The following is a 22,541-nucleotide window of genomic DNA, read 5'->3' on the forward strand; positions in this document are numbered from 1 at the left end:
GCAGCTGACATTTGGGAACCACTTAGATAAATTACCTTAAGTGGTTCTTTTAAAAGACTTTGTTCTGCCTCCCATTTGCTGCCCCGAGGAGAGGTAAATTATAGTAATCCGTCCTGGTTCTCTCCAAGACAGAAAAGGTCTTGCGTCTATAACCTTTACTCACCTCGGTAACATTTCTCCTGGAGTCCATATTCATCACTTGAATACTCCGTCCACTGAGAAGCGAGGCTGCAGGAGCTGTTGGGAGAGCCTTCGCACTGCGCTAATGCACATGACATGGGGCCAGTGCTCAGGTGCACTTGTGCCCTGGCCCTCTGAGGGGCGTGGCATCTCCTGTGTGGGCAAAAAGCACACCATGCCGGGACAGAAGAAACTGTAGTCCTTGCTGGCCTGGGTTTCATTTCCCATTAATGGCTGAATGGAAATGGGTGAATTCTCAGATACATTTTAATCAGTCCTGAAATTACAGCGATGGTCACTTTAGAACAACCTCCTCTGAGTGAAGGATATAATGGAAGCATGTATGTGCTGCAAATGTGTGTCCATGCATGCACATGTGTGCATATATGAATACATGTTACTAATAAGCCCAAGGTGCATACATATACATATACATATACATATACATATACATATACATATACATATCTGTGTGTGTGTTCCTCATCCTTAGATACTCATAATTTTTATTCCCATTTTATGATACCTAAAGTGAGGCTGTGAGAATGGTGTTGTCTGTAAATGGGACTTGGAGGACACACACGACAGAATCAACCGCCATACATGCTCTGTGAGGAGACTAGCAACAGAGTCAGCCAGCACACTTGCTCTGTGGGGACACAGAAACAGAGTCAGCCGGTACACGTGCTCTGTGCCACCTGGATCCTCCACCAGGTGCCCTCTCCCTCCGACCTTAGCTCTGTACAGCTCCTCATGGCAGACTGTGGCTGGAGCTCAGGGTAAAGCCAAAGTGAGAGTACTTCTTATCTCCAGCTCAGATGCTGCACCTGTGGGGCTCCTTGCATCAAAGCTGAGTGGCCTGGAGATCTGCCTAAGGCTGCTCTGCTCTTGGCAGCACCGCACGCTGCACCATCTCCTTCCTGCCTTGTGTCAGCTTTGTCTGCCTCTCTTTATGTCCCTCATGCATGTTCGTCTCCTCATCTTCCATCTGCTTCCTGGTCCCAGCCTAGCTGCATGAAGGAAGGCCTGTCCTCTATCCCTTTCCCCGTCCCTCCTCTCTCTCTCTCTCTCTCTCTCTCTCTCTCTCTCTCTCTCTCTCTCTTTCTCCCTTCCCCTTTCCCTCACTCCCTCTTTTTTTTTTTTTTTTGAGGTCTCACACCATAACCAAGGCTGGCCTGAAATTTACTATGTAACTCAGGAGAGCCTCAAGTTCTCCCAAGTGCCAGAATTACAATGTATAGCCACACCTGCATCAATCTCTTTCATGGGGCCTTCATAATCTAACACCTCAACTCTATCACCTAGGAGACCGTTCATCATATGAAGGTGCAACACCCAGGTTGCAGCCCAGACTCCAGCAATTACATCCGGACAGTCTGTGATAATCTTTGCTTCAGGTCCATAACTTTGATTCCACCTCTAGAGTCTTTCTTGCCACATAACACAATACAGGGAAAGTTTTAGGGACTAGACTGTGAATCCCACTGAGGTGGCCTCCCTGCCTGTCACAACCCTCATGGTGAAGAGCTATATCTGAGAGGACAGTTGCTTCAGTATTGGAATGCCACGCAATTTAAATATAAAGCAACGGGAACAGCCCAGTCTCATGTCAGGACAGTTTCCAAACTACTGCTTTTATGATGGGATGCACTAGGCAGCCATTTAATGGCAGGGCCAGTGAGACGCTCATCAGGTGAGGGTGCTTGCAACTGAGTCTCATGATCTGAGCCTTGTGATGGAAGTCGAGAACTGACTTCCACAAGTTGTCCTCTGATGTCCACATATATGTGATGCATGTGTGCCCATACACAAATACACACACACACAAAATTTAAAAATAAATAAAAGAGAAACATAGCTGCATATGAGTATCTGTAGAAAGAATGTTTCTGTACATGATGCAAGAAAGTTTAAGTGCTATTTATCTAAAGAAAGACTATAGATTTATATTATAGGTAGTACACCATCTGTACATGTGGGCATATTTATAAGTGTTATGTTTGTCTGCGTTCTGTTGCCAGCAATATCATCTCCGCATAGGAGAGTCATAAAGAAAACATGTCCACTTTGTGCGTGCTTCCAGGGGTCAGGGTTGAAGCGATGAATGTGGAGGTGGCTTTTGCCAGCAGAGTCCCCAAGACAGTGTAAAGTGTCACAGGGTAGGAGACAGGAAGCACTCAGGTGTATGTCTGGGTCTTGCTCCCTCTTCTGAGCCACTTGGATTCAGTAGTGTTCCCCAACCAGGAAGCCTTTTGTTCTGATCAGCTCCCAGATGGAATCTCTACCTCTTAGAACCTCACTGGAGGGGTGGGGGGTGGGGGTTAGATGACAGTACATGAAGCCCCAGACAACCAGACCAGAGCAAATGCACACAGACTCTCAGGAAGAGACGCAAGCTGCCATTGCCTATAGTATCTGTACAGGAAGACCACAGTGACGTGGCACACAGAGGCCCAGGTGTGGGTCTGGCTACCCTGGTCCTGTCCTAGTCACACCCTTAAGAAGGGGATCCCTTTGAGCCTTAGACTCTCTCTCCCTCATCCGGCAGATGGGAGAGCAATGCTGGCCTTATGACAACCCTCTCTCAGGCTTCTCAGAGAGTAAAATGGAGTGATATACAAATGGTTTTTAGAGTGGGACCTGGCACAGGGCCCAGCATGGTGTTTCTATGACAAGCTGTTCAAGAATAAATGGATGAACCAGAAGTGGGGGTCCATGCTCGTTAACCAAGCACTGAGGGGGTGGAGGCAGGAAGACCAGCCGTTCAAGGTCATCTTTAGCTTCATAGTGAGTTCGAGGCCAGCCTGGACTACATAAGACTATCTCAAAAAACAGGAACAGCAGGAACCCCAAATACTACATAGATGGGATATAGATGGTACTGGTCCATGTGAAAGATGGAGCCAGTTCTCGTTGCCCCACAAGTCCTCAGAGCAGGGTTAAGAAAGAAGTAGTGTAGGGTCCAAGTCTCCCTAGGTCCTCAGGAGTGAAGCTGTGGGGAGCTGGGCCCGGCCAGACATGGTCTCCTCGCTCTAGTGGTTCTTCTGTAGTCGCATCCATGGAAGGAAGCAGCCATCCCATAGAGGCAGCATGTCTAAGTCCTGTTGCTCGTCCATGTACCCTTGGAGCCTGAGCGGCTGAGTGACAGACAGCCGCTGGGAGCCAGGGGTGGTTCTGAGCTTTCTTTCCTTGCGACCTGCGACCTCTGACCTCCCACATCCAGCCTCAGGTGTGAGAGCTGGAGCTGCCTCTACTAGGCCTTGACCCTGCTCTCTCATCTGCAGCTGGGAAATATGTCAGGACCAATCCTCGCCAGTTGTCCCAGGAGCCCTGAGTCACTTTGGGCAGGAGCCATTTTCCAGCGCTCACCCTCACAGAAACACAAGAGGCTTTTCAGAGGGAGTTGTGATGAAATGCCAAGGCAAGCTCTGGGCCAGGGTTCTGGGAAAGGAAAACTCAGACCTCCCCATGACTAACCGAACCGGAAGCCGAGGAAGGAAATAGTGAATTTGTACTAAATCTCTGCGCTTGAAGCCGACACCGAGCCCTTGTGTTATTCTCTAGCAGGCAGGGGGGGGGGGGATCGAGCTTGAAGAATTTCTCCTCCTCGTTCTAGCTCCTGATTTCTTACATTTCTCCCAAAGGTCAAGTGCCATGATCAAGCCTCCCCCAGAAATATCTGCCTTCCACGCAGTGTCTGAAATGTCATTGCCAAAAATGAGAGAAGCCATGGACAGTGGGATCCTGGTGGCGGTCTGCCCACACAGACCCTGTCACGATCCTTGCAGAAGCGAATGCTGTGGTCCTCTCTGTAGAGTGTCTGCTTCCTTGCACCCCATCTTTTGACTACATATACTCTTCAGACCTGTGGTGAATTATTTATTGGGAGTGATGTGAGAGCAACATGAGTGTAAAGGGACATTACAGTTATAAACAGGTTTCCTCTGTGTAGCCCTGGCTGTCCTGGACCTCATTCTGTAGACCAGGCTGGCCTCGAACTCAGAGATCCACCTACCTTTGCCTCCCAAGTGCTGGGATTAAAGGTGTGTGCCACCACAGCCTAGCTTCTTTCCCCCTTTTAAGGACAGGCTGATTTCAAACTCATAAGCCTCCTGCATCAGCTTCTAGAGCGCTAGGATTTCAGACCCGAGCCGCCATGCTCAGCATCTTGAGGCTTTATAAATGTGCCAGTTCACCCATTACCTGCCAGGATGTAGTCAGCGGATACACAGATCCCAGGGAAGCCTGTATCCCAGGCAAGCAAGCAGAGGCTCAGCTTCCACATCTGGCTGCTGGTCCTGCCTGGCAGAGCCCAGAGAGAAGCTGGGCTTTGCTGATTCCCAGCTAACAGGCAGTGTGGTGGTTAATATTCATTGCCGACTCTACGAAGGTTTAGGATCACCATGGTAACTACCTGTGGGCATGTCTGTAAGGGTGAGCATCAGCAATCATTTTCTGCTTCTTGATCGTAGATGCAATGGGGCCAACTGCCTCAAGCCCTCCACCATACCTTCACCCCCATGATTGACTGTGTCCTCTCAAACTGGGAGTCCGGATATAACCTCCCTTCCTCAAGTTACCTTCCTCAGGGGTTTGATCATAGCGACAAGAAAAGTGACCAATATAAACGGAGCTGCAATACTGAGGGCTAGCCCTGCCTTCGTGCACTGACCAAAGGCTAGCCCTAGCGTCACGGGAACTCTATATAAGATTCATAACCCAGCCTGTTTCAGACCGAAATCTCCTGCCCCAGCTCAGGGAACACATGGCTCATGCCCACCTCTGCTGCCGGGTGCCCCTAGAGCCCTCGGAGAGATGGTTTGGAAGAGTTAACTCGGCTTCCAACACTCAACGCCAGAGGAGCCATTTGAGAAGCTGCTTCCTCTTGAAGGATGAGCAATGGCCAACGCTATTTTTGGTCCCCTTCCCAATGTTTGCCCAGCATTAGTAAATCACTGCTGTTTATCCAGGGTTTCCGCTGCTGTTGTCTTTGGAAGCTCTGGGTTGTGGATTAGATAGAAGGCGACAGGAGCCTGTGTCCAGGGGGTGCCATATGCAATGCCGACTGTCGAGACCAGTGGGCAGCCCTCTGGGCTCAGACTCCTGCTCTGAGGAGGCTTGTCCACCAAGAGTGACTCCAGCTCTCACTGGGGATCATACCTGTAAGTGACACAGCCTTTACTTCTGCGTTTCACAATATTCACTTTGGTTTGTCTAGGGAGGTACAGTTTATGGTAAGAACGCAGTCTTGCCTGGCACTGACTTGCTCATTTTAGAACCAGGTTGCTTTTCTTGTCAAACCCTGATTACTGCTGCTGTGGCCTTTGGTACTCGGTGTCCCTGAGTGCCATAAATGGCAGGTGCTGTGAGTTTTATGCCCACGACCCAGTCTAGGCACCTGATGCTCTGAACTGACTTATTCAGAATTCCAGACTTAGCAAATGTCTGATCTAAGAGAGTTGAATTTTAGAGTCAACATAGCCAGACCAGGCTCTAGGCTAGTGATCACTACAAACATCCTCTATGTCTTCTGTTGGAACATTCATAACAAAACCCTGCAGGCCAGTGGGGTTTGGTCAACAGACATCCTCACTGTCCTGAGAGCTGAAAGTCCAAGGCCTACAGGTGAGAAGGCTGTTTTCCCCTCAGGCTGGTGACTGCCCTCTAATGCCCTGGGACACTGTTCCTCTGTGTGTGTGTTTGTATCCTGATCTCTTCCAATGAGAACCCCAGTCACCCTGGATTAGGGGGTACCCCAAGGACCTCACACTAGCAGACAATTCCTGCAAAGACCCCGTCTCCAAATACAGTCACATTCTAAGCTCCTGAAGGCTCAAGCCTTCAGCATGCGAACCTCAGGGAGACATCATTCGGCCCATAACACCCCATTTCTCAGATGGTGAGACTGAGGCAAAAAGCACACAAATCACACAGTGTTTTGACCCAAGCAAACAGTCCCAAGTGTCTACTGTTCACCTCTACCCCGTTGTGCCAGGCTGTCACACTGGGCCATGGCACTTACTCATCCTGAGACTGCAATGCTGGACATCAGGAAATGAATGAGCAGAGACTCAAAGGTGCAGAAACAGCCAGTTCAGTGTCTCTACCCAAGGCTAGAAAAATGAACAAAGAACCTCAGGAGGCCATCTGTCTGATCTGAGGCAGGAAGGAGAGAAGGTTCGAGAAGACAAGGCTCTCTGGGTCAGGTCTCTCCTGGGAGCTCTCTGCACTCTCTCCCTTCCCTATGCACTACCCTCTTCTGTTAGGCACTTGGCTGAATTAAAGCAGAGACCCAGAAGTGCCATTGGGATGTCACTGCAGAGTAGAATCTATCGTTTCATGAAGAAGACCCGGAGCCTGTCTGAGGGTTCTGTGTGAACCACTTGTTAAGTGCTATGACTAATTCTGGGACGATGCCTTCTCCCGGGGCCCACAGGAGCAGGAGGAGGGGGAGAAGCAGGGCCAGTGACCCTCCGTGTGTGAGGAGATGACATCCAGCTGCAGCCTCAGGTCTTGACTTGAACTGCAGCTGCCCAAGGACCAGGGCCAACAGAGGACCCAGAAACACCATCTGAGCTATGCTGTGGTCCATCCCCCATCAGGGACATGGCCAAATACCCAGAGGCTTAAATTCCAGACTGATTTCATCTCTCCAGTGGTTTGCGAAAGCTGGGTTAGAGAAGAAATAAAGACGTCATTTCAGATGAATGGGGGTGGGGAGTGGGTCTTAAGGAGGCCTCAGAGGCTGGCTTTACCATCTCCAGCTTCACAGCTGCACTGGGGGCTCAGACAACTTGACTGTGGACCAGATCACCTGTGTTTCTGGTCGTAGGGACTCAGGATGGAGGAGCTGCAGCTCCACAAGAAAGATGAGGCAGTCTAAACTGTTTACCTCTAACGACTATGTGGGACCTTGTTATGCCCCAGACTGGACAAAATGGGTCCTGGCTTGGGGTGCAGACGGACTTTAACTACCTATACCCATAGCTGGCAATGCTTTGCCTCACAGGGGAGCCTTATTCCAGGTCCAGAAAACAAAGCTGACACAAACTTTCATCGCTGCACCTGCCTCTAGCTCTGAAAGAACTAAGTAAGGTCAGGTTTGTATACAAAGTAGCCCAGGGCTAGTGCCCTGCCCAGTCAGAGCTGCTCAGGTTACTACAGCTTTGTGTTCTACAAGAAAGCAACCAGGCTCGCTGCCTTCCTGGTTTCAAGTTCTAAACAGCTTGTCAGATTCAAGCGTTGGAAAAGCACAGCTGCAGCAAGCGCAGGCAGGCTTTTCCTGCACTCTTCCCATGATGCTCTGAAAGCTGTCTCTCGGTGATACAGCACCAAGCCACCACCACACACTCTGGGCAGGATGGAGCTGACAGCATAGTCTTTTCCTACTCTTACCAAAGCCCTCACAGGAACCGGACAAGACTGTCTACTGCACAAGGTGAGCTGCCTGAGAGCAAACTGCAGTGCTCCAAACACAAACAATTGGGGGATCCAGGGAGGGGTCTGAGTCAGGCGGCTGTGCTTTCGGGAGTTTTCGTTTAGTTGGTTTTGGATTTTGTCTTTTAGCCGGGGAGCTGCATTGGACTATTTGCTCTGTGCTCTCATTTAGTGTCCTCGTTAGTTTCTGTCAGCTTGATACAAGCTAGGAATCATCTGAGAAGGGTTCCTTCATGGGGATGAAGGTCTCAATTGACAAAATGTCTCCATCATATTGGCCTGGGGCATAATCTTGCTTAAATGGTTGATATGGGAGGGATCCAACCCACATGGACAGTACCACCTCTGGGCAGGTTGTATAAGGAAGCAAGCTGAGCAAGCCATGGGGAGCAAGCCAGTAAGCAACATCCCTCCACGGTTTCTGCTCCAAGTCCTGCCTCGGTTTCCTGAAATGACTGGACTGTAAGCTGGAAGATGAAAAGCACCTCTTCCCTCCCACATTGCTTTCAGGCATGGAGTCTTATCACAGTGAGAGAAAACAAACTAAACACTTAGTTTTTGTTTTTGTCTTTCTCTGCACCCAAAGCTTGATGCATTTAGGCAAACACTGTACACCGAGCTGACGTCCCAGCCCCTCCCCCCAAGCTATCCTTGCTACAGGTGACAAGACAGTAAAGGCAGGTGGCCCCACTTCTGCAGTAAAGTCTGGGTGCTTCAGAGAGACCTGAAGGAGACCCTTGAAGACTGGCTTTCCAGAGAAGCCAAGTGGAATGGAAAGACAAGAGAGAAGTTCAGAGTCTTAGCAAGGTTTGCTAAACCCCAACACTACAACTGGGATCTCCAGCGAAGCAAGAGGATTAGGAGACAGACATGGGGCTGAGGGGCTGAGGATGGGTTTGAGTGTGATCATTTGGAGAAATATAGATGCTTTCCTTCCCACAGCTGATTCAGTGCCTATGTAACACGCACAAAGCCCCGGGCTCCGTCTGCAGCACTATACGAACTTGATACGGTGGTGTTGTCTGTAATTCCAGTATTTAGGGATGGAAGCAGGAAGATCAGGAGTTCACGGTCATCCTAAGCTTCACCTGAGTTCAAGGTCAGCCAGAGCTGCATGACAAAACCCCACTAACTATCGGATAGCTTACAGAATTCAAGTTTGAAGCCTCGTCTGGTGACACAAGACTGCAATCCCAGCTATGCAAGAGGCAGGGGTTAAAGGCTCCTGCGGTGAAGGTTTGTGTGGGATGGGTAGTGAGTTTGGGCGACTTAGGGAGATGGTCTTGAAATAAACAATAGAGGGCTGAGGATAGCCCAGTGGGAGAGCATTTGGCTAGCACCAGTGGGCCCTGAATTCAATCTCCAGTATGGAAAGAGAAAAGAGCAAGAGTTGAGTCCTTACAGCAGACTGGTGTCCCAGATGGATGCTAGGCTGGCTCAGCATCTGGTATGGCTGTTTCCTGCTCACAGACAGTGCCGACTTGATGGTTCTCGCATGGCAGGACGAGGGCAGGAGCTTTCTGAAGTCTTTCTTATGAACACTAACCAGTTCACAGGGCTCCATTCTTCAGACTGCCCCAACGTCCCTACCTGCTCATACTATTACTTTGGAGGGGACTTTCTCATGTGAATTATTTCTGGGGGAGGCAATATTCAGTGACTGGCATCTGCCTCCTACAGCAGCTTATGAAGGTGACCCCTGGCTTGCAGCTCAATAACTCTCTCAGCGTGACTTCTGTTCATTAGCCCTTGTCCTCACACCACTAGGACTGCACTGGCCTCTTTCCTCTTGTCACTTTGGCTTCTTTCTTGAGATCCAGGTGCATCCCTCAGTGCCTGCACCATCATTTACTGCTACAGAACAGACCTGTAAAATGCAGGAAGGGTCTGTGAATGCCAGGCTCTGAAAAATGGGCCCTAGGAACTAGTCAGGGTGGCCAAGCGGAGGCAAAGATCTGTCTGCATGGGGACCACTGGTCAGCTAGTTTTCTGAGATGTAAAATGGGGGTCAAGATAGCATCTGGTTAGCAGGTTGGGATGAAGAGATGGGTGGTACATGTAAAGGCACGGTACCTAATGGCCAGGAAACGGAGTCGGTATTGCTACTCTGTTGGTTGGAGAAAACACGGCTCCCAACACGGCTTGTCCATGCCTTAGGGGAGAGTAGCACCCACAGTCTGTATTTCTGATCTGGAGACAAGTATAAAATGCCCATGTGCTCCAAGAGGATGGAGCGGGCCTGTGTGTCTCCTATCCCTAACCCTGGCAGCTCCTTGAAAACTCTTCAATATATATATTTCTCTAATACATAGACACTTGGGATCAGCGTGAGCCTGGCAGGTACTGAAGGCAGGAGGAGGTAAGTTCATGTGGATGGTCCATGCGGCTGGGGTGGGAGGTGGGGGGGATGCAGAGATGTAACTAGGAGATGCAGCATGCCCGGGCTCTCTGTAGTGACTGAGCCCAGGAAGTAAGGTCACCATGCATACAGTGGTTGCTAGTTACATTTCAAGTGTCTTTCTGTCTTTCTGTCTGTCTTTCTTCCTTTCCTTTCTCTTTCTTTCATTCTTTCTTTTCTCTTTCTTTCTTTCTTTCTTTCTTCCTTCCTTCCTTCCTTCCTTTCTTTCTTTCTTTCTTTCTTTCACAGTACCACAGATCTGGAGACTGAACCTAGGGTTTTATTCTAGCCAACAATCTACCCCTGAGCTGTATTCCCCAGCCCCTTCTTTTTCTTTTTAAGGTGAGCTCTGGCTAAGTTATTCAGGCTAGCCTTGAACTTACAATCCTCCTGCCTTAGCCTCCCAAGGAGCTGAGAGTACATTTTTGATTATTTTAGCTTTAATTGCTCAGTTTTAAGTTGCAAAAGTAATACAAGCTTGTGGTAGAAATTCAACTAACACATAAAAGCAAAAAACACTCTCACCCCAAACCTTTACCCAGGTCGCCAGAGGAGCCCCTATGTGTGATTCCTTGGTTTCCCTCTAAATAGTCCATGCATGTAAAAGCCCAGATACTCATTTTGTTTTACCTGAAATAAATCCCCACTCTATGTAAGTGCTTTTTTCTCCCTTAAAAAAACATGTCCCAGCGACAGACAAATAGAGATGTAGCCAGTTCCTCTGACAGCCTAGCAAGAATCACTGCGTGGTTGCACCACAGGCTGCATGAATGTCTCTTGCTGACCCCGTAGCACTTTTTCAGGGTCTGCTATGATAAACAGCCCCATGAGAGCCATTGTGATACATGGATGCCTTTGCTTCTGCAAACACGTCAGACAGAGCAAAGCCTTGGAACAGCTTCATCACAGCCATGTTCCTGTAAGATTTTGACAGAGATTGCTAAATTGCTCTGCAAACACATTGCATCAATCCAGGCTCCCGCCAACAATGCAGGGCTGTGTGGGCTTTCTCTTGAGGGCAGCGCTCGGAAGTAGGCGCTGCTTTAAACTTTGCCAGCTGTGTGAAAGCACTTCAGGCTGGTAGCTCCAGTGCCTCCTGACTGAAACATCTTTTCAAAGGGAGACGGTCTTGTCTCATTTTCTATATTGGTCTGGAAGAGTTAGATGCTGAAAAGGGCTCTCATCACTCAAAAACAGTGGACTGGAACCCCTTTTTAGATTCCTTATGTCATGTGTTCTCTGACCTGGCTCCTCATTTGGGTCATGGAAGAGTTACTAAGGCATATGTATCCCTGGGCTTCCTTTCAGGTTCCTGCCCCATGGGTTAGGGCACCAAAATCTGAGGGTATCTTGGGTTTGAGTTTTGTTTCTGTAATTTTTGAGACAGGGTCTCCATCAACCTCATAGATAGGTGAGGATGGCCTTGAACTCCCGATCCCCCTGTTGTGATTATATTGTGTGTTATCATCAGCTCTTCAGGCTTCTCTGTAGCGTCCCCAGGGGATCCTTGATGCCCAGCTTACTAACTATCAACATATCCGATGCAATGGTTACAAGGAAGGGTTTGAGTTTTCAAGCTTCCAACAGTCTATTGTGCCCCACCCCCATGCTATCTCAGAAAGAGGGCACATGAGACTGAGTGAAGCAAGGGCCAGGTGGACCCACTCATTAGACCTAAACCCAGAGATGGTAGGTGTTCAGCTCAGGTGTTCCCTGTCTCCTGGCCACCTCTCCCTTTTTGGATGGGGAATTCCAGGCTCTGACTCAGGACAGATAGAGGTGACACTCTTCTTTCCTTAGGGCATCTGCAGGTGGCCTTGGCCTCAGTTTCTGTACCACCCTAAACCAAGTTCAGCTCTTCAAGAGAAAGCCAAGTGTTCTGGTGGTGGGGAGGAAGCTAGTTTCTCTAGACCCAGCTGGACCCTTTCTTCCTGATCATCCTGGTCTGCTTTGTATCCATCCCATGTAGGCATGAGCTGCAGACGTGGATTAAATCCGTTGTTTATAATTGAGTTCACTTCCCATCGCGTACCCTCTTCAGAAGCCAGCATGGCCTATGAAAGTCTCCCTCTCTGCTGAGGTCAGCGATGGGGTAAGTCCCTATGAGCTGGACAGTGGTCTAGCCTCCCTCCCTGGCTCGGGAAGGAGAGTTTTTCCCAGCAGGGGCCTGATGACAGGGTAGGGATGTTTCATAACTGAAAACCCTTCTTAAACACTGTTTATAAGCCATGCCACTTCGAGCTCAATGAGCTGGGGCCACTGGTGTTGCGTAATCGTCCCCAGGAGCACTGTGGAGCTCAGCCTATGTATGAAGAGGAACGGAAGGAAGAAAAGACCAAATGTAAACTTATAAGTAAAACTGTTTGTGGATTGTAAAACTTACTTTCGAAGCTTCTGGCATTATAGGTACATCTGGGACAACCCAAACTTCTGCGTCTCTAAATTTTTTATTTAATTTTAAGTGTCTATGTGTGTGTGTGTTCATGGGCCACTACTGGGTCCCCTGGGAGATTACTCAGCGTTCTTAACTGCTGGGGAGGTGGATTAAAATCCACATCTTCCTAAATCGGGAGAGCACTCCAGTTTACCACAATCTCTCATGGCAGGATTTCAACACAGGTGGCTAAATTGCTCGACAAACACATTGTATCAACTTGAAAGGGTCTTTTCTTTAGACTGATACTTTTTCTCCGAAGCTAAGGCTCAAGTTGGCTGCAAACTACCCTCCACCCCATTGGTAGGTAGTGATCCTGATGTCTCTTAGGGACAAACCCTGTGTACTAACCCTCCTAGGTGTCCCTTTCAAGGCTATGGTTCCATAGCCTTCTGACTTACCACATTGTATCATTATAGCCTTATTGGTGGGTGGGAGTTAAAGACAGGTTCTTGGGATCTGAGGCCAGCCTCAGACTAGCCAAGCATGACTTTCATTGTCTCGTCCCCCTGTTTCTATCTACCACATGCTGGGATTCCGGGAGTGCACCACCATGCCTGACTTGTGCAGTTCTGGTTAGACTCAGGCCTGCAGCCTGCCAACTGTGATACAGCTCAGCCTCAGCCCTATTATACCTCTTAGAATAGAAAAACAAGAGGAAGCAATGGAGTGTCAGAGATGGTAAATGAATTCAGACTGATTCTCCTCTTCACTCCTGGACGCCTCCACGGCAGCCTGGGAGCCCAAGCTCCCCTCTGATTGACCAGGCTGACTTTAAGACTAGAAACTCATCTACCCACCATGCTCCAGCCGCCCCAACCCTCTGTGCTTCATCCTTTCTCTCCATCCCAGAAATCATCCCACAGTGTAGGAAACCTTTTAGCTGCTCATGGGTACCTTTCATAAGGCAGACATTCAGGGCCTGCATCACTCCACACTGGCATGTAAGACGTGCCAGCGCACCTTGAATGATAACAAATATTTGTTCAATGACTGCACAGCAAGAACGCTGCCCAAGCTCTATGTTTGCTTTCCCCGGGGAAGATTGCTATCTCTTCACGCCTCTGCTCACCAATGCCCCTTCCAACTCTCCTTTCCTCCAGTATTTCTCTGCTGGTCATGATTGTGATTGTGGTTGTTGCTGTTGCTGTTGTTAGTGGTGGCTTTGTTTTGTTTGCATCAAACTTGCTGTAGTCTGGTATCATCTGAGAAGAGGGACCCACAAATAAGAAAATGCCCCCATCAGATTGTCTGTGGGCAGGTCTGTGGGACATTTTCTTGATTGATTAATGTGGAAAGGCCCAGCCCACTGTAGGGTGAGCCACCCCTGGGCAGGTGGTTCTGGGTTGTGTAAGAAAGCAGGCTGAGCAAGCCAGGAGAAGCAAGCCAGTAAGCAGCACCCTTCATGGCCGCTGCCTGCTGCCTCCACTGCTTCTCTTCCTGCCTCCAGGCTCCCTGACCTGAGCTTCTGCCTGGATTTCCCTCCATGGTGAACTATAAACCTTAAGCTGAAACACACCTAGATTGATTTTAGTCATCGTCTTTACCCCAGCATCAGGAAGCAAAGCCCCCACCCCCTCCCCGCTAACCCCTGAGTTCAATTCCTGACTCTTGGAATTCATTTTTCCAGTGAAGGCCCTTAGCAGAAATTTGTTTTTGCTTTTATGTGTCTGAGAAAAACAAAAAACAAAACAAAACAAAACAAAAAAAGTCTTTTTCCTCTGATTTGTTTATTGAAACAGGGTCTTACTTCATAGCCCAGAAATACTGCCTCCAAACCCAGTTATTCTCCTGCCTGAAACTCCCACGTGCTGGGATTGTCTACCAGCAACCACCCCAGCCTGGCTCTCTCTGATTCTTGCACAGTGTTTGTAAGCAGAGGTCACGAGGCTATCGGTTGTTCTGAATGGCTTCTCCTGTATAAAGGAGCTTATAGTCACAGAGGTAGACCAGAGTGACCAGCTGCCTTCCTCTGTAACCCCATTGCTAGAAGCCAGCCTGGCTCTGGAACTTTCCCAGGCTCCTGGCTCTGAACTCAGCAGCATGCTGTGCACAGCCTTTCAATGCACACTTCATATGCAGCTTCATTCACAGGGGCCAGCAGCCACTGTGAGCAGATGGGAGGGCTTGCCCGCTCTCCTTGGTGTGTCTTCAAAGGCAGCGACTCTGCTCCTCCCGAGAGAGCAGCTTCCCCTCAGAGTGAGCCACAGCATGTGGCTCAGGCCCTTACCATCCTTCACTTCTCACTCCTCTTTTCTTCTTGCCAGCTTCTATTCAGAGGCTTCAAGCGTGTGCTGCGTTTTCTTGCTTCGAAGCGGGTCTGATGCTCTTCTTGTTGCTATGACAACTGACACAAGCAACTTGAGGAAGGAAGAGCTTATTTCAGCTCACAGTTTGAAGGGTCGATCCGCTACAGCGGGGAAGGCATGGTGGAAGAAGCATGGGACAGTGAAGTGGAAGTTTCAGGTTGTGTCACGTGATGCAGATTCGCGTGATGTTTTGCCAAGGTAAGACCTGTGGGAGAATGCATACTGTTTGGAAAGAGTATAAGTATGACTCAACAGACAGTAATGGGGTGCTTGCATAGCTAGCCTTGCAATGCTTTGTTGGTCTCCAGTCTTCGCTGAGCAGAGAAGCATGGCAGAGAACTTCTCTGTGCAGCCCAGGTCTGGTCGCTCCCACTGACTCCTGCTGATTCACAGAGGCTTGATAGCTTCTGCTGGATCATGGTGCCGCTGTTGATCCGTGTTTGGTATCCTGACACTGCTGAAGTGAGCTGCTGGTATCCTGACAACGAAGGTTGGAACCACCCCCAAAGAACTACTTCTAAATAGTCCTATTTACCATCTTTTCTCCCCTAGCTTTAGATGGTGGGCTAAAAGGAGGGTCAAAGCATTTGAGAACCCCCTATTAAAGAAGGTTTTGAAAAAAATCTAAGCCCAAAGGGCAGCTGGTCAGAACGTCTCTGCAGACACGAAGCAGAGACGAGTGCTGGCTCTTGGCTTGCTCTCTCCTTTTGCTTCCTGGGCATCAGATCGTGGAATGGTGTCATTCATGGTTAGGGTGGGGCTTCCCTCCTCAGTAAACTCACTTTAGAAACTTCCTCCCCAGAGGCTGGTCTCCTAGGTGCTTCTAGATCCTGTCAAGTTGGCCATCAATAGAAATCACCATAAGGCATTTGCTCCTATATCCAATATGGGTCAGCTACTCAATAGCTCTCTGTGGAGCAAATAGTTTCCAGAATGAATGAATGAATGAATGAATGGTGGAAGCATGCCTGAAGACCTCCTTCCTCATCTCACAGATAGAGCATGCTTCCTCTTCCTCCAGGTTTTATCATCTCTTCCTCGTACGGCTAGGTTAACTAACCGGGACAGTCTATATTCTAGGGGCTTTTCCAGCATGCTGCATCACGACTGAGCTATCTGTTCCACAACTGCTTGCTGCAGAACCATTCTCCCCTTAAGTACCATGAGGAGTGTGGACAATGCTCTAGAGCTACAGCGAGCTTGGCCTCACAGTATCTGCAAGGGGTCTCTTTAGCAACGGGAATGGGAGTGGAATTGATTTCCCATCAGCCCTGGTTGCACTGGAGGCTGCTATATGGAGCTGATGATGAGACCAACCTGCAGAGGCAAAACTCACTTCCAGCCCATGGGCCAGACAGGAGCGTCACCAGGACAGTTCAGTTTGTTCTGCACTGGTGGTGAGATATAACTCCCAGGTCTGCCTGTAGGGTCTCTCTGGAGAAGCCCCTGAGCTGGAGGACTGAGGGAAGAAACTTACCCTCATTGATATGGTAGTGTCTAGCTCCCAGGGCCCAGCTGGAACACAAAGGGAAAAGTGGGGTAAACATACTTTCTGTGCTGGAGCTGGGGCCCCTGGTGTGACCTCCTGGCACAGGCAGCACTGGCACCCTGGTCACCAGCCCCCACATCACACATTCTCTGGGCTTCCACCCTGAGAAGGATGTGGAGGGGCTTCTTAGCCTCTGTCCTTGTGAGCCAGCCCCTGTGACAGAGTCCTTCCGCAAACCTATGCATTTCTCTTGCTCATTGCTTCTCTGAAAAATTCTTTTGATGAATGTGGTCACTTGGTCCAAGGCCCAGCTTTCCCACCAGAACCTCCTGGTCTCTTCTTCTGTCAGAGCAAGTTCTGGTCAGTCTTGCGTGCGCTCGACTGGCCAGGAAGAACGACGCTGCAACAGGATCCTTCTGCACACGTTTATTGGGAGAGCTTGATTGTAGAGGCGAAAAGACTTCGAGCCCAGAACTGGTGCTGCTTTTATAGGCCTAGGAGGGGCGTGTCTCACACCCGGATTGGTTATGCACTAAGCCTCATTTGCATGTTCCTCATCTGATTGGCTACTCTCTCTCAGTACCTTACAGAACCTCATTATCATACCTCATTTGCATGTCTCACATCTGATTGGTTATACTCTCAGTACCTTACTGAACCTCATTATCATGCCTGGGCCAGGCAGTGTCTTTGCAAAAAACTTTACTGCATATGTACACATTGGTTGTTTGTCCAATCTTATGCGTGGTGGCCAGCAGTAGTCAGTGCCACTCAGCAACGGCACATGTGGCTTCCCACAGGTCAGCAAGCGATGCTCGTCTCTCCTTGACGACTGAGCCGCAAACAGCGCGTTCTTTGTCTGCCCAAGTTAACTCCACCTCCCCTTCTCTCCATGAGCTTGCTCCCAGCAAGCAGTAATTATTAGACTTTTCAAAACTAGTAATTATTCTAATAAACATATTTTATTCTTGTGCATGCTTTATGCACAGGGTGGAACTCCTGGCTTTCCGTATTTATCAATTATTTGCCTGTGTTAAGTTTTAAATTAAATTACATTTATACCATTAGTCAGGTGGAAGGCAGAATAAATTGGCTGCTGCAGGAGCATCTTCGGTATAGATTTCGAGACAGCTAGATGAAGTATGGATGGAGCACGGGTGGAGCAGGGAGGGAGCACTGCTGGAGCACGGATGGACCAGGGATGGAGCAGGAATGGAACATAGGTGGAACACAGATAGAGCACGGGTGGAGCAGGAAGGGATCTAAGAACAGTGTTCCATTCCATTATGCTGGCTTTCAGCTGTCACTCCTAACTGAAGATTCACCATCATTTTTGGTCTGTCACCATTTGGAAACTGCAGCTCAAGACTGGTGACCCAAGTGTCCTCTAGAGAGACCTTTCTTCAGTTATGCTTTGTTTAATTTATTTAAAGGCAAGGACTTATGTGGCCTAGGCTGACTGAAAATTCACTGTGTAGCTGAGGTTGGCTTTGAACGCCTGATTTTCCTACCTCCCCCTCCCGAGGGCTGTGACTGGGGGGGGGGGCACCATGCCAGCTTCTTAGGATTTAATCTAAAATGTCCATCTTAAGTGTCTGGCTTTTAGCTGACAGTGCCACTTTGGGAAGTTTAAGAAACTTTGAAAGGTGTGGCCTCCCTGGAGGAAGTAGGAGAGGCAGTGGGCTTCTGATTGCATCTGCCTCCCCCCTACTTTGTGTCAATCTCCTCCTGATCCAGTCTGTGAGGAGGGAGCAGCTCTGTCACACAGTTGTCCCCCATGTTGTCCTACCCAAGCAGTTGGGGCGAAGCAGCCGTAGACTGATCCCTCTGGAATCATGAGCCAGAATAAATCTTCCTCCACTTCGTTGTTTTAGGCATGTCTTGTCTGTGTTAGAAGACCACTAACAGCAGCTATGACACAGACTCCTGTCAGCATCTCAGACACCAAGGAACCAGAGAGTGTGCGCAGCTTCATAGACAATCCAGATGCAACCGCCCATTGCTCAAGTTTGACACAGAAAATTATAGTTTAGGTTAGTTCATCCTATCCCTTCCTCAACTACCCATCCACTCCTAACCTGCCAAGTATCTACTTTCATATTTATACACTACCACGAATGGCACTACCATGGGCCATGCACAGTGTGAAGACTAGAATCGCATGTGTTGGTGCGGGGCAGAGTATACCAGAGGAAACTAAATCTGCTTCAGTTGATGTTCTTTCAGGCATCAGCAGACTCCAGGACCCACTGGGAGTATAGGCTTCAAGCCAAGGCCCAATGCTGCAGGGATACAAAGTCAGCTATCAGAGCTATAGGGGTTTGTCCTATGAAAGAAGCAGAGATGAGCTAAAATACACACAGACAGACAGACAAGGACACTGTTTATAAGCAAGCAAATAGGAGCCACTGAATTTTAAAAAACTGTGTTATATAAGGAATGCAAGATTTATGATGCTACAAAAAGCATCACAAGATGTGGGTCTGCCAGTGTACCTGGGATACAAGCACAGGGGTCTGAGGTCAGACTAGGTTACAGGATAGACGGTCTCAAAAGAGGCGAGACAGCCACCAGGCGTGGTAGTAGGTACTTCTAAATCTCAACACTCAGGAGGCTGAAGCAGAAAGCCTGCCAGGAGCTTCAGGCCAGCCTGGGCTATATAGAGAAACCCTATAAATCTAAACTAAACTAAACAACTAAAATCTTAAGCCATCCAACAATCAAGAAGTCAGAAAAAAAAAAAGCAAGCCAGAAAGCTGTTTAGAAAATGAACTCAAATATTCACAAACCAGCGAGTATACGCTTAAAGATCCAAACAGCTACACTTAAAAATCATCAAAGACCGGGCAGTGGTGGCACACGCCTTTAATCCCAGCACTTGGGAGACAGAGGCAGACAGATTTCTGAGTTCAAGGCCAGCCTGGTCTACAAAGTGAGTTCAAGGACAGCCAGGGCTATACAGAGAAACCCTGTCTCAAAAAAAAAAAAAACCAAAACAAACAAACAAAAAAATTCATCAAAGGCGGCTGGGCAGTGCTCGGGAGGCAGGGGCAGGCAGATCTTTATGAGTTCAAGGCCAGAGCAAGTTCTAGGACATCAAGGACTACACAGAAAAACCCTGCCTTGAAAAGCCAAAGAAAGACAGATAGATGATAGATAGATAGATAGATAGATAGATAGATAGATAGATAGATAGATAGATAGAATAAAATTACAAACTACCACAGGAGTCCTTGGCCAGTGAATGCATCTGTAACTTTCATTTCCTTTTGAGTAGACCCCATTTTCCAAATTCTCACAGTATACATATATTGCTTTTTTAAAAAAAGACTTATTTATTTTTATGTGTATGAGTGTTTTGTCTGCATGTGTGTCTATGCATCACATGTGTGCAGGTCCTACAGAGGCCAGAAAAGTTTTCTAAAACTTGAGTTAAAGATGGTTAGGAGCTGCCATGTGGGGGGCTGAGTTCTCTGCAAGGACAGCCATCTTAACTGCTGAGCCATCTTTCCTGTCCCGTATATTGCTTTTTATATAAGAAAATTGGGGAACTGGCAGTAAGTGTGCTTGCCACATAAGCCTGACTGCTGGAGTTAAAGCCCCAGAACCCATATAAAGGTCAGAAGAGAAAACCAATCCCACAAAGCTGTCCTGACCTCTGCATATGCACTGGTGAGTGCCTGCCCTTATCTCTCTCTGCCTGTCCTTCTCAGAAACAATAATAATTATTAATAAAGTTTAATATTATAAATGTGCACTGGTGGTTTTGTGTGTTGACACAAACTGGAGTTATCACAGAGAAAGGAGCCTCCCTTGAGGAAATGCCTCCATGAGATCCAGCTGTAAGTCATTTTCTCAATTAGTGATCAAGGGTGGGAGGGCCCCTTGTGGGTGTTGCCATCTCTGGGCTGGTAGTCTTGGATTCTATAAGAAAGCAAGCTGAGCAAACAAGGGGAAGCAAGCCAGTAAGCGGCATCCCTCCATGGCCTCTGCATCAGTTCCTGCTTCCTGCCCTGCTTGAGTTCCAGTCCTGACTTCCTTTGGTGATGATCAGCAATGTGGAATTGTAAGATGAATAAACCCTTTCCTCACTAACTTGCTTCTTGGTCATGATGTTTGTGCAGGAATAGAAACCCTGACTAAGACAAAATGTTAAAATTCTTTCATTGGTACCCTTAACAGCATTAATAAAGCCACCAGGAAGAGGGGTCACTATGGCCATGTGGTCAGTGTATCAGGATCTCAGGCATTTTGTGTTGTTTTGATGTTGTTGTGTTAATTATTTTGCTTATAGGATAAGAATTTAAAGTAACTTAAAATAAGCTAGGTCAGACCAGGCCGTTTGATACACTGCAATCCCATCTACTCAGAGGCTAAGGCAGGAGTATTGTAAAGCTGAGCCTTGCCAAGGCTGCAGAGTGACCTCAAACCAGTCTGGGCACCTTAGTGAGACCCCATCTCAAATAAAAGGTGAAAGTGGGCTAGGGATGTAGGTGAAAGGTGCAGTGTTTGCCTGCTGTGTGCAAAACCCTAGCTCAATCCTCAGCACTGATGGATGGATGGATAAATGACAGTTGGACAGATGGACTGATGGATGGATGGATGAATAGACAGAGAGTTGGACTGATGGACCTTTTTGAGCACTAGGGCTTCCATCTCTTTAGGTGGGGATGGGAGAGCCTCCAGCACAGTGGTTAGAAAGGGCAGCTACTCCATCCAGGGCATTCTCTGCCCACGTGGTGTATAAGGCATCGTATCTGCAGCTGCGGACATGGTGAGGGAGCGACTGTGTCTTATTGTAACTTTCTCCCTGGTTCATAAAACCCCGCTGTCATGCAGAAACGGCATTAAATTATTAAAGAGTGAGCCTGAGAAGCAAAAGGAAGGGCTTATGGACACCTCTGTGACTATTAAATCCACTTTGCTCTGGGCTGTGACTTTATTTTCTTAAATTCATGGTGACACGCTGCTCTGAATCATACAGGAGAGCAGCCACCCTGCTCTATGATGTCGCTCTTCTGGGTTTGTAAATACGTGGGGTCTGCGGGAGAAAGAATGGAAGAGAGGGGAGGCTGGGTGGCCCAGAAGCAAGCAAGAGGGTGGGCAATCCTCAGACTGCATCTCAAGAGGCTGCAGTGGGAGACAGAGGATGCAGTGCAGGGGGTAGAGGGCCTGCCTAGCATGCAGAAAGCCTGACACTGCGCAGACCAGTGAGGTGGCAGCACACACCTGCAGTCCCAGCACTTAGGTAGTAGATTCAAAAAGATAGGACATTCAAGGTTATAGCAAGTTCGAGGCCAGCCTGGACTATGGAAAACCCTTTCTATTATAAGAACCAGTTTCTCTCTCTGTGTGTATCTTTTTTTTTTTCCCCATCCATATAATTGTTTATTGGGAGAAACTACTCCTTAGCCCCCATATTCACGTTTCATAGTTCAGGAACACAGGTCAGCAATGAATTTCTATGGAGCTCAATCCTAAGGACTCTTTGCATTCTGAAATCATGTCCCACTCTGAAAGACACCTGCCTTCCTCATCTCTTCAAAATCTTTCATGGAATCATGATTCCTATAGAAATCTGCATATGCCTTCTCCCTTGGTTCAGCCACGCCAAATTTACAGGCAGCAGCAACTCCCAGGGCCACAATGAATGCACAAACAAGATGAACCTGCAGACACTTGGCCAGAAGACCTCGCATCTGAGGTTTCAGCAACAGGGCACCGGACCTCGTGGTACCCAATGTCCTCTACACCAACGTCCTTCCCGGTTCTTGGAGAAATGGAGAGCCCTGTGTGTGTCTTTTAAACTTCGTATTTATTACAGTTGTAATATGACTGTGTGGGCAGATGCATGCCACATTATGGTATAGCATTCAGAGACATTTGTGAACCTGTTTTTTCCTTCTATCATAGGTTCTGGCATTGAATTCAAGTCAGCCAGCTTGTACTACTATCTCTTTGACCAGCTGATGAATCTTGCTGGGCCCTTAATCTTCTAATTCCTTATTGATACTTACTTTTTGACTCTACTTTCCCAATATACTTTAAACTTTCTAAATGAGGTCTCAAAATATTAATTTAAAGGTGAAACCCTGGCTCACAAAAGGGACTTGTCCAGGCTGTGTCTTGTCAACCTTGGACTAAAATTCTGATCAGAGTGAATTTCTTTTTTTTTTCTTTCTAGGTCCTAGAGATTGACTTTGGGGCCTCACACATGCTAGGCAAGTATTCTACCATAAAACTACACCCCCAGATCTCTCTTTACTTTCTAATTTTGAGACAGGGTCCCTCTAA

At 48.2% G+C, this 22,541-nt stretch overlaps 1 long non-coding RNA gene across 6 annotated transcripts; it reads left to right on the forward strand.

Moving 5' to 3' along the window:
- Positions 1–6,929: 6,929 nt before the first annotated feature.
- Gm42054 lies at positions 6,930–16,684 on the forward strand. 6 transcript variants are annotated; one of them, XR_001778717.1, is made up of 5 exons: positions 6,930–8,853; positions 9,930–9,976; positions 11,985–12,107; positions 14,717–14,956; positions 15,067–16,684. It is a non-coding gene; the product is annotated as a predicted gene, 42054 (long non-coding RNA). The 6 variants fall into 6 exon arrangements; XR_001778715.1 differs by having other exon boundaries at positions 6,930–7,618; positions 8,204–8,853; positions 14,717–16,684; XR_879347.1 differs by having other exon boundaries at positions 6,930–7,618; positions 8,560–8,853; positions 14,717–16,684.
- Positions 16,685–22,541: the final 5,857 nt, after the last annotated feature.

The sequence above is a fragment of the Mus musculus genome, chromosome 8 (assembly GCF_000001635.26).
Source record: "Mus musculus strain C57BL/6J chromosome 8, GRCm38.p6 C57BL/6J".
Taxonomy (NCBI): Eukaryota; Metazoa; Chordata; class Mammalia; order Rodentia; family Muridae; genus Mus; species Mus musculus.